The sequence below is a fragment of the Colobus angolensis genome, unplaced genomic scaffold (genome assembly GCF_000951035.1).
Source record: "Colobus angolensis palliatus isolate OR3802 unplaced genomic scaffold, Cang.pa_1.0 Scaffold13, whole genome shotgun sequence".
Lineage (NCBI taxonomy): Eukaryota > Metazoa > Chordata > Mammalia > Primates > Cercopithecidae > Colobus > Colobus angolensis.
Genome location: NW_012114252.1, coordinates 21,271,366 through 21,282,576, shown reverse-complemented (window position 1 = coordinate 21,282,576; position 11,211 = coordinate 21,271,366).

The window sequence follows — 11,211 nt, the reverse complement described above, 5'->3', positions numbered from 1 at the left end:
ATGCAGAGAGAGAAGAGTGAATGACAGAAAAAGAAATTCCCAGGTGGACACGTCTGGGAAGACGGGACAGGTATGGTTCCTCAGAAGCTCACCATTCCTCAGGAGAGGGAACCCACAGCGAGGTGTGACAAGAGGCCTCAAATGGCCCAGCTGTGAGCCTGGGGGACCTTCTTTGCAGAGCCAGCAAGGAGGATGTGAAACCCTCAGCTGTCTCTCTGTTCCTGGCAGTCATGACTCCAGCTGCCCAGCTAGCGGGCTCTGTCAGTTGCAAGGCCAGTTGTTGGGTTCTTGGTCAGTGGTGCTGTGTCCTTAGGCCCAGAGGAACCAGACTTTACCTCATTGCTCACCCCGTGGAGCTCCCAATGAAACACTGGTAAATCCCACAAGGCACATAGACACACAGAGTTTTGGAGAAGGTGAGTTGGACTTTTTTTTTTTTTTTTTCCCCCAGAAACAGTGTCTTGCTCTGTCACCCGTCTGGAGTGCAGTGGTGCGGTCACAGTTCATTGCAGCCTCAACTCCCTGGGCTCAAGGGATCCTCCCACTTCAGACTCTTGAGTAGCTGGGACCACAGGTACTCTTTCCCTGGCTCAAGGTGGCCTGCTCAGGGCTTTCCTGCCTCTAAGGCACTGTGGCAAGACACCCAAGCTTTGGCGGGGGGGGCGGCGGCGCCTTTTCTGTCTTGAGTGTAAAGGTGGTTTCATGACTCTGTTTGTCAACACTGAACTCAGATATGCACATTAAAAAGGTGAATTTTAATATATGCAAATTATGCCTCAGGAAACCTGTCTTCAAAAAACTCGATTGAACAAAAGGATTTTATGGAAAAATCTGTTTATTGTGCGGGCATTTTACAAACCTTCCCATCTCATTTGAATAGCAACCATGTACAAGTCTGTAGCAAAATATAGAAATTATTTGTAATTGTGTGGAAAACACAGTTTAACTTGCGTTATTACCTCTGATGAGGGACAGGTGTGTGGGGAGGGACTTTCCATTTTTATTAAGTGTCTTTCTACATTTGACTTTGGACAAAGAGCTGAGGTTGCTTTTAACAATGAAAACAAATAAAACAAGGCCGGGCACAGTGGCTCACGCCTGTAATCCCAGCACTTTCGGAGGCCGAGGCACATGGATCACTTGAGGCCGGAAGTTTGAGACCAGCCTAGGCAACATGGCAAAACCTCGTCTCTACTAAAAAATACAAAAATTAGCCGGGTGTGTGGCGCGGGCCTGTAATCCCCCAGCTACTCGGGAAGCTGAGGCAGGAGAATCACTTGAATGCGGGAGGCAGAGGTTGAAGTGAACCGAGATCGCACCGCTGCACTCCATCCCCAGCCTGGGCGACAGAGCGAGACTCCATCTCAAAGAAAAAAAAAAAAAAGAGGAAGAAGAAGAAAAGAAAACTATATATATATATAAGCAATCGGAAATCGAATGTAAGCAAGAAGCCTGTTTGAAAAACGTATCTTCCCCTTGCCTGTGGGCTCCGCAGTTCCGAGGCGCCCTCCTTACTCCCTGGTTTCATGGCTGGAGTGCAGTGGCCGGATCTCAGCTCACTGCAACCTCCGCCTCCCAGGTTTACGCCATTCTCCTGCCTCAGCCTCCTGAGTAGCTGGGACTACAGGCGCCGCCACCTCGCCCGGCTAGTTTTTGTATTTTTAGTAGAGACGGGGTTTCACCGTGTTAGCCAGGATGGTCTCGATCTCCTGACCTCGTGATCCGCCCGTCTTGGCCTCCCAAAGTGCTGGGATTACAGGCTTGAGCCACCGCGCCCGGCCACTCCCTGGTTTCTTTCCCGAGCCTCCCCAGTGTCTCCTGTAGCCAGAATAACGTCCCCCACCCATGTCCACAACCTAATCCCCAAAACCTCGCCTGGCAGCAGGGACTCCGTTGACTGAGGGAGCTGGGGACCTGGGGTGGGAGATTCTCCTGGGTGACGGGGCAGGCCTCACGGGTGGGAGGAATCACGGGTGGGAGGCGGGAGGGTCGGAGGTCAGAGTGACTGAGGCCAGGTCCCAGGCATGCGGCACCCGCTTAGAAGCTGGAAGAGGCAGGGACAAGGATTCTCTTCAGGAGCCCTGCCGACAGGCTCTGACCTCTGACCTCCGAAGCTCTGAGATGATAAATCTGTGCTGCTTTAAGCCTGCACAGCTGTGTCATAGCGACCCAGGAAACCAGTGGTGCGCAGCCTGGAGCCTCCTTGGGGCTTCGCCCCGTAGCTGCCAGGCACTGAGCCCCACTGGTGCAGCCTGGTTTGGACGCGGTTTTCTGGGCTGACCTTAGCGCCCCCTCTAGAAGTCAACTGTATTCGCATTGCCTCTGAGTCCCCATCACTCCTCCCCAGCACTGGTGTCTCACTCCTATGTGTGGGCGACAGGACGGCAGATACGACCTATTTTTGTTTAAAACATTTTCTCCCATCCCCCATGCAAATCTGGCCTCATGGACAGTTTCTCTGAGGTATCCCATGGCAGTCCTTAAATGAGGCCTCACTGCTGGTTTGAACACTACTGTAAGACATTCCTTTTGAATGGAGCTGTTTTCTTCTTCTTCTTCTTATTTTTTTTTTTGAGGCAGAGTCTCGCTCCGTCGCCCAGGCTGGAGTGCAGTGGCGCGATCTCGGCTCACTGCAAGCTCCGCCTCCCGGGTTCCCGCCATTCTCCTGTCTCAGCCTCCCGAGTAGCTGGGACTACAGGCGCCCGCCACCACGCTCGGCTAACTTTTCTGTATTTTTAGTAGAGATGGGGTTTCACCGTGTCAGCCAGGATGGTCTCGATCTCCTGACCTCGTGATCCACCCACCTCGGCCTCCCAAAGTGCTGGGATTACAGGCTTGAGCCACCGCGCCCGGCTTTCTTACTTTCCTATTCAGATTGTTCATGACCTGTTTGTGGAAAGACAACTGAGTTTTGTATACCGACCTCGTGTCCTGCAATCCAGCTACACTCATGCATTCTAGGCGCTTTTTGTGGATTTCTTAGGGTTTTCTACATATGGGATCAAATCATCAGAAAATAAGGAACATTTTATTTATTATTATTCTTTTGAAATTTGGTTACATTTATTTCTTTATTTAGCCTTATTGCACCGGCTAGACCCTCCAATACAGTGTTAACTAGGAGTGTCGAGCGAGAACATCCAACTCGTGCTCCTGGTCTTAGGGAGCACGCACTCAGTCTTTAATCATTAAGGATGAAGTCAGCTGTAAGCTTTTCATAGTTGCCCTTTACCACTTGTTTTTATTTGGTTAAGGATGTTCTTTTTCACTCCTAGTTTTTGAGAGTTTTTTTCTTTTATCATGAATAGTTCTTTAGTTTGTCCAAAAATGCTCTTTCTCTACCTATTGAGATGAATGTAAATAGAATGTGGTTTTTGTCCTTTATTCTGTAAATATGGTATACAAGGAGAATTGAAGTTTGCATGTTCATTCAGTCTTGTAGTCCTGGAATAAATAACATTAGATCATGTTCATCGTTTTTATGTTTTCTGGATTTGGTTTCTAACATTTTGTCAAGAATTTCTGTATCTATGTTCAAGAGGGATACTAGTCTATAGTTTTCTTGTATATTTTTTGTCTGGTTTGATATCACGATAATACTAGCTTCATAAAATGAGTTGGGACTTATTTCCTCCTGTTCTCTTTTCTGGAAGATGTTGTGTAGAATTTGTGTTGATTTTTCCTTAAATATTTGGTAGAATTGTCCAGTGAAGCCATCTGGACCTGGAGACTTCTTTAAGTTTGATTGTAGCAGTGTGGGGATAAAATCAAAATTTAATTTTCTTAATACTTATAGGGCTATTAAAAACATAAATTTTACATGGTATGAATTCTGGCAGTTTGCATCTTTTTAGGAAAAATTTTGACCCACTTCTAAGTTGTCACATTTATGTATGTAGAGTTGATCACACACTTCCCTAATGTCCCTTGATGTCCACATGGCCTGTGGTGATGTCTGTTTTATTCCCGATCCTGGTCATTTGTGTCTTCTCTCTTTTTTTTCTGTCAGTCTTGCTAGAAGTTTATCAGTTGCATTGATCTTTTCAAAGAACAAGCTCTTTCATTGCTTGTATTTATTGTTTTACTGTTTTCAATTTCACAGATTTCTCTTTTCTTCGTATTTTCTTTTTTCTTTGCTTTGAGTTTGTTTTGTTCTTCCTTGTCTAGGTTCTCGAGGTTGTAGCTTAGATTACTGATTCCAGATCTTCTTTTCTAATGTGTACATTTAGTGACTTCAATTTACCTCTCGTCGCACTGTGTCCCATAAATTTGGATATAAAAATTTTCATTTTTATAAGGTTTATTATACGACTTTTGATGATTTCCAGAGCATTAAAATAGTTGTTTTTCACAGTTTTGTCCAATTTTATAGTAGTTTTTTGGAGGAACAATCTGTTAACCCTCACTCTGTCATTTCAGAAGTGAATCTCCCAACTTTTATTTAACATAACTGTAATCATAGTATACCAGTAACCTGGAATACCGATGAATTTTTAAAATTTATTTTATAAACATTTTCTTGTGTTAGTGTCATCTTCATTAAATTATGGAAATGGCTGATTAATGTTTTATCCGCTAGGTAGATGGTTGGCTTACCATTTCCCTTCTCTTGGACATACAGCTAATTCCACGTTTTTGCTTTTATCACTGTACTCATTTCCTTCCCCACCTTCAGCACTGCCTGGCTTCCCTCTGCACTGTTGGCCTCCCGGCTGCTCCTCCAGCTCCAGAGCCATGGTCCCTGCACAGGGTGCTGGTCCTGCTCCCAGCCCCATGGCTGAGTGTCCAGTGTTGTTTCTTGTTCTTCCCATTCTGCTGAGTGCACACCTGAGTTCCAAGCAGCCTCAAGGGACAGAAAGGCAGGTGGTGCAGCCAGGAGAGGCAGGCACTGAGCAATGGGAAAAGAGATCAGAGGGCAGCCAGCAGCTGGCCCCCTCTATTTTGGGGGCCTGTGGTGCTCTGGGGCGTGGCTTCTTGCAGCCCTCACACCAAGTGGATGCACGTGTGGTGTGAGCTGCAGGGTGCACAGGGCTGCGTCACTCCACATGGCCTCCTCCTCTCCCTGCCTCCAGCCCTGCACCCTCACCCTTGCTGCCTCAGGTCTGTACCTCCCAAAAAAGGCATAAGCACTTTCATCCTTGCCTCTGTCTCTGTTTTCAAGGGAACCCAAGCAAGGAGGTCCAGTACCAAAAGAAAAGATTTCTACTGAATGAATAGGCACGTACAGAATTGAAAGGACTCAGAAAATCTTTCATTACTTTTCCTCTTGAGGCACCAGCCCACTGGGGCATCTGGTCTACCTTCCTCTTCTCCCATGTTTTTCAGTCCCTGTGGTTCCCCGCCCACCCAACTTTTTCTTTTTTTTTTTTGTCCTCTCCCAGAATCGTTTGTGCTCTTCACATACTTGGTTCATGATAGAGACTCTCAGCCAACAGTTTTCTTTCTTGAAGAAGGAGAGCTTCAAGTTCTCCAGTATATGGCATAGGAGGGGAAGAAGAACACGCTCCCACAGGAATGAGATAGCCGGGAAAGAAGTGAATCTCATTGTCATCTGTGGTGTGTTGTTTCACTAGTAGAGTCTCTGTTGTTTTCTCTCTTTTACAAAAGACCTCATTGTATTATAAGCTTTTGGAATGGCCCAGATACCTTGTAGAGGGGTGGATACCTGTTCTGCCTCAAAGGCAAGGGAGGGCAGATGAGACACTTTCTTAGTGCATAAACAATGAAACAATGTATATCTTTGAATGTGTGGCTTTTTCCATATTTGGTATCAGTTCCTTAAGACAGAACCCCAGAAGTAATATGATTGCATTATAATGTAGGAATATTTCCAAGCCCTTTGACACACAAACTGATTTAATCTCCAGAAGGAAGATGACATTTAAATTCTGGCACACTCTTTTTTTTTTAAGTGTTTGTGTCAGGAGGAGGGATTGGGAACAGAGGAGTGGGGGAGGCAATCTGGAAGGAAATTGCAGAAGGCTGTGATCAGCTAAGGCTACTTTTGTTCGCACAGGCTCTCTAAAAAGGTGACAACAAATTCTTCCTTTCTCAGAGGCTGGTGCCTCAAGGGGAAAAGTAGCAAAAGATTTTCTGAGTCCTTTCAACTCTGTACGTGCCTGTTCGTTCAGTAGAAATCTTTTCTTTTGGTACTGGACCTCCTTGCTTGGGTTCCCTTGAAAACAGAGACAGAGGCAAGGATGAAAGTGGTTATGCCTTATTTGGCACGGCACGAATATCCGGCCATGCAGCTGGTTGGTGTTTGTTGTTGGAAATTAAGTGATCCAGGTAATGTGCAACTGCAAATATTTAAGTCTTAAAAACAGACTGAGAGCTCCTCATGCCTCCCCAAACACATAAGGGTTCATCTATCATCTATCTATCTATCTATCTATCTATCTATCTATCTATCTATCTATCATCTATCTATCATCTATCTATCTTCTATCTATCTTATCTATCATCTATCAATCATCTATCATCTATCTATCTTATCTATCATCTATCATCATCTATCTATCTTCTATCTATCTTATCTATCATCTATCATCTATCTTATCTATCATCTATCAATCATCTATCATCTATCTATCTTATCTATCATCTATCTATCATCTATCTATCTTCTATCTATCTTATCTATCATCTATCATCTATCTTATCTATCATCTATCTATCTAATCTATCTATATGTATCTCCAAGTCATAAATCTCTTTTAAAAGACTAAAAACTGGCAGAGATGGGGGGAAACAAGATGACAGAAAAATTAGTGTATCATAAAAGTCCAAGACCAGACAGGCGCCAAAAGTAATTTTGTTCCAGGAGGACAGAGTCAAGGACAAGACCCGTGAGCAGAGGTGTCACTCTCATGATCAAGGATGCTGCCCAGAAAGCCTCGGGGAAACTGCAGTTTCTCTGATTTGCCCAAAATGCCCACCATGATCTGGTCCACCCTTAATTTCATCATTTTATTCAAATTGCCTCAGATCTCAATCCTGGAAACCAACATTAATTAAATTGGCTCATGGAATGCGTGAGGATTTTAAAGGCTGGAATGGTGATCTTTAAAGCATTAGTGGCTACTTTTGAAACTACCAAGGGAACAACTCATTTAACCTTGAAAGAGGGAGCTCATGGAAAAGAAATTAGAAACACACTAAAAGTGAAATTAAAATGCAATTGATGTCCAACCAGCAACTTTCCTGATGCAACACATGCTGTCCTACGGTAAGTCTCACCTCTGCTCCCCCGTCCAGCTTTTAATTTCTGTGCTTAGAGAACAGAAACATTTTTTAAGCCTTATTTAACTTACGAAATGTGACAAGAATGCGTTTCTGCCAAAATCAGGGGAGTGCCCTTAACATGATGAGACAACTTGATTGATCAATCTACATAATCAATAAAAATTTGCAAATTGGCCGGGCGCGGTGGCTCAAGCCTGTAATCCCAGCACTTTGGGAGGCCGAGATGGGCGGATCACAAGGTCAGGAGATCGAGACCATCCTGGCTAACACAGTGAAACCCTGTCTCTACTAAAACACAAAAAACTAGCCGGGCGAGATGGCGGGCGCCTGTAGTCCCAGCTACTCGGGAGGCTGAGGCAGGAGAATGGCGGGAACCCGGGAGACGGAGCTTGCAGTGAGCTGAGATCCGGCCACTGCACTCCAGCCTGGGCGACAGAGCGAGACTCCGTCTCAAAAAAAAAAAAAGAAAAAAAGAAAATTTGCAAATTAAGAAAAAAAAGAATTGTCATTTGTACCTGTCAGACTTGATCAAAATTAAAAGATCAAGTAACAGATCAGGTAACAGCCTCAAATACAGACTTTCCAGAATCAGTTTCTTAAAACTTTAATACTTCTTATGGAGCAAAATATTTTCAACAGAACTGAAGCAAGGGCTTGAACAGAATTTTAAGCCAGCCTCAGTACCGGGAACCTTCACTGACCGTATTTTTATGTGCTTATTGGCCATCTGAATTGTTTTTCTGTGACTTGCTTGTATGGTCTGTCTAGCTTTGTGCCAGACTGTCTTTACGGATCTATGGTTGCTTTCCTAAGCTACTGATACGCTTAGGCTTTATGTCCCCACCCAAATCTCATCTCGAATTGTAATCCTCATAATCCCCGCATGTCAAGGGAGAGACCAGGTGGAGGGGACTGAATCATGGGGGCGGTTCCCCATGCTGTTCCTGTGATACTGAGTGAGCTCCCAGTGCGATCTGAGCAAGTGTAAGAGGAGAAGCTGAGGAATCAGATGTCCAAAGGGGCTTTGCAAAGCTCAGACAGAGTATCAAGCCACAGAGAATTATTGAAATCAAATACAATTTCCTGCTAGATTTTGTACTTGCTTGGGACCTACGATCCTGCTTTTCCTTCCAGTTTCTCCCTTTTGGAGTAAGAATGTCAGTCATATTTCACTCACGCTATTGTCATTTGGAAGCAGATAGTTTATGTGGTTTCACATATTCACAGATGGAGAGGAATTTTGCCCCAGGATAAATCATGCCCCCAGTCTCTGATTATGTGATTTAGATGATGGGACTTGAGACTTTGAGTTGTGCTACTTATATGAGATTTTTGCCTTAGAGTTGCTGTGGGAATGGTTAAAACTTTGGTCAATGTTGAGATGGGGAATATATTTTGCTTGTGGGAAAAACATGAATATGGGGAAGGCAGAGGGTGACATGTTCCAGGCAGAATTGTGTCCCCCAAAAAGACATGCTAGAGTCCTAACTCTTAATACTTCAGAATGTGACCTAACTTGAAGTAAGGTCATTGCAGATGTAATTAGTTAAGATGGGGTCATACTAGTATAGGGTGGGCCCTTAGCCCAATAGGACTGATGTCCTTGTAAAAAGAGGATGCCATGTGAACACAGAGACACACAGGGAAGATGGTCATGAGAAGACAGAGGCAGAGACTGGTGATGCTGCCATAAGCCAAGGGGCGCCTGGGGCTACCAGAAGCTGAAAGAGGCAGGAAGGATCCTCCCCTAGAAGCTGCAGAGGGAAGATGGCCCTGCAGACACCTTGTGAACTTTGAGCCTCCAGAACTACAAGAGAATGAGTATCAGTTGTTTCAAGTTACCCATTTAGTGACATGTTGTTATTGCAATCCCAGAAAACTGATTCAGAAGGGAAATTCCTCAACTTGAAAGGGATCAGCAAAACAAAAACAAAAACCACCACCACCACTGTACTTAATGGTGAAAGACTGAAAAGTTTTCCCCTAAGATCAGGAACAAGAAAAGGATGTTCACTTTTGCCACTTCTAATCAGCAATCTGCTGAAGTTTCTAGCTAAGGCAATTAAGCAAGAAAAAGAAATAAGCAGTATTCAAATTGGAAGGAAAGAGAAAAGTTATCTCTATATGCAGATGACAAGATTTTGTATATAAAAAATCCTAACAAATCTTCAAATATCTTATGAGAAGTAATAAACAAATTTGGAGAGATTGCAGAATACAAGATCAAGAAAAAAATTTTATTTTATACACTAGAAAATGAAATTAAGAAAACAATTCCATTCACAATATTATCAAAAAGCATACATTATTTAGGAATAAATTTAACCACAGAGGTGCAAGACTCCTACACTGAAAACTATAAAGCATCATTGAAAGAAATTAAAGCCCTAAATATAAATGGAAGGACATCCCAAAACTGACCAGAGTGGACAGCTTCATACTGTGAACAGGCATTCTCTCCCAAGTTAATCTACAGGTGCAGCACATTCTCTACCAGAACCCAACTGCCTTTTATTGCAGAAATTGATAAGCTGAAACTAAAATTCATGTGGAAATGCAAGGGACCCAGAATAGTCAAAATTATTTGAACAAGAAGGACAAAGTTGAACACACACTTTCTAATTTCAAAACTTACCACAAAGCTACCTTTTCCAAGACTGTGTTGTGCTGGCATAGGGATTGAAATACAGATCAATGGAAAAGGAGAGTCCAGAAATAAACCAATACATTTATGGGCAATTGACTTTTGACCAGGATTTCAAGATAATTCAGTGGAGGAAAGAATCATCCTTTCAACAAATGGTGCTGAGACAACTGGATATTTATATGCAAAATAAAGAACACGACCCCTACTCACCCCACAGGCAAACATTAACTCACAATAGATTAAAGGGCTAATCTGTGAATTCTTAGAAAAAAGGCATAAGTATAAATCTTTGCAACCTTGAGTTAGCCAGTGGTTTCTTCATTATGACACCACAAGCACAACCAACAGCAACAAAAAAATAGACATGTTGGACTTCATCAAAATTAGAAATTTTTGTGCTTCAAAGAATAGTGGCAGGAAAGTGAAAACATAACCCACAGAATGGGAGAATATATTCAAAAAACAGGTATCTGACAATGGTCTAGTGTGCAGAATTTATAATGAATTCTTACAACTCAACAATAAAATGATAAATAGCACAATTAAAAATTGGGCAAAGGATTTTAATCCAAATTTTTTGTTTGTGCAAACAATATATGCAAATTGTCAGCAAACACAAGAAAGATGAGCTATGTCATCAGCCATGAGGGAAGCGCAAAACCCCCATGAGAGACAATGTCACACCCACTGAGATGACTTTAATCAAGACGACGGACAAAATCATGTGCTGGAAAGAGAGGGTGGAAGAGACAGAATATGGTACGATCTCAACTTGGGTGGAGTCTGGGTGAAGAGTAGGGGAAGAAATACGTAGCTGCAATTATTCTTTAAGTCCAAAATCATACCAAAAGTAAAAAGTAAAGAAGAAATGATATTCTTTCCCTTATCCTTCTCCAACCTGTGTACCAGCTATTTTAGTCATGTATCTCTGAAACAATTTTGAAAAACAGTTCTCTGTACACAATTTTAAGTTGTATATATATTTACATAATCCAATGAATTTATTTTTGGGGTTATGATGTATTCTATACATGCTTTAAATTGTATTTTTGTCAAAATCTTGGAATTCAGATTTGACTCACTTAGTTCATGCAAAATATCTGCCATATGACCTAATTGGCAAGGCCAGCCCCCACTGTCAAGTCAGGATGCCAAAACCCAGACACTAATTAGAAAAAGTCTAACCTTGTTTTTCTAACTCAAACAAACACATTACTATTATGTATTTCTGAGGCAACCTTTTTACTTCTGAATTCTAATTTCAAGATGAAAGAGGAGAGGGGAGGGGAGGAAAGGGGAAGGGAAGGGAGGGAAGGGGA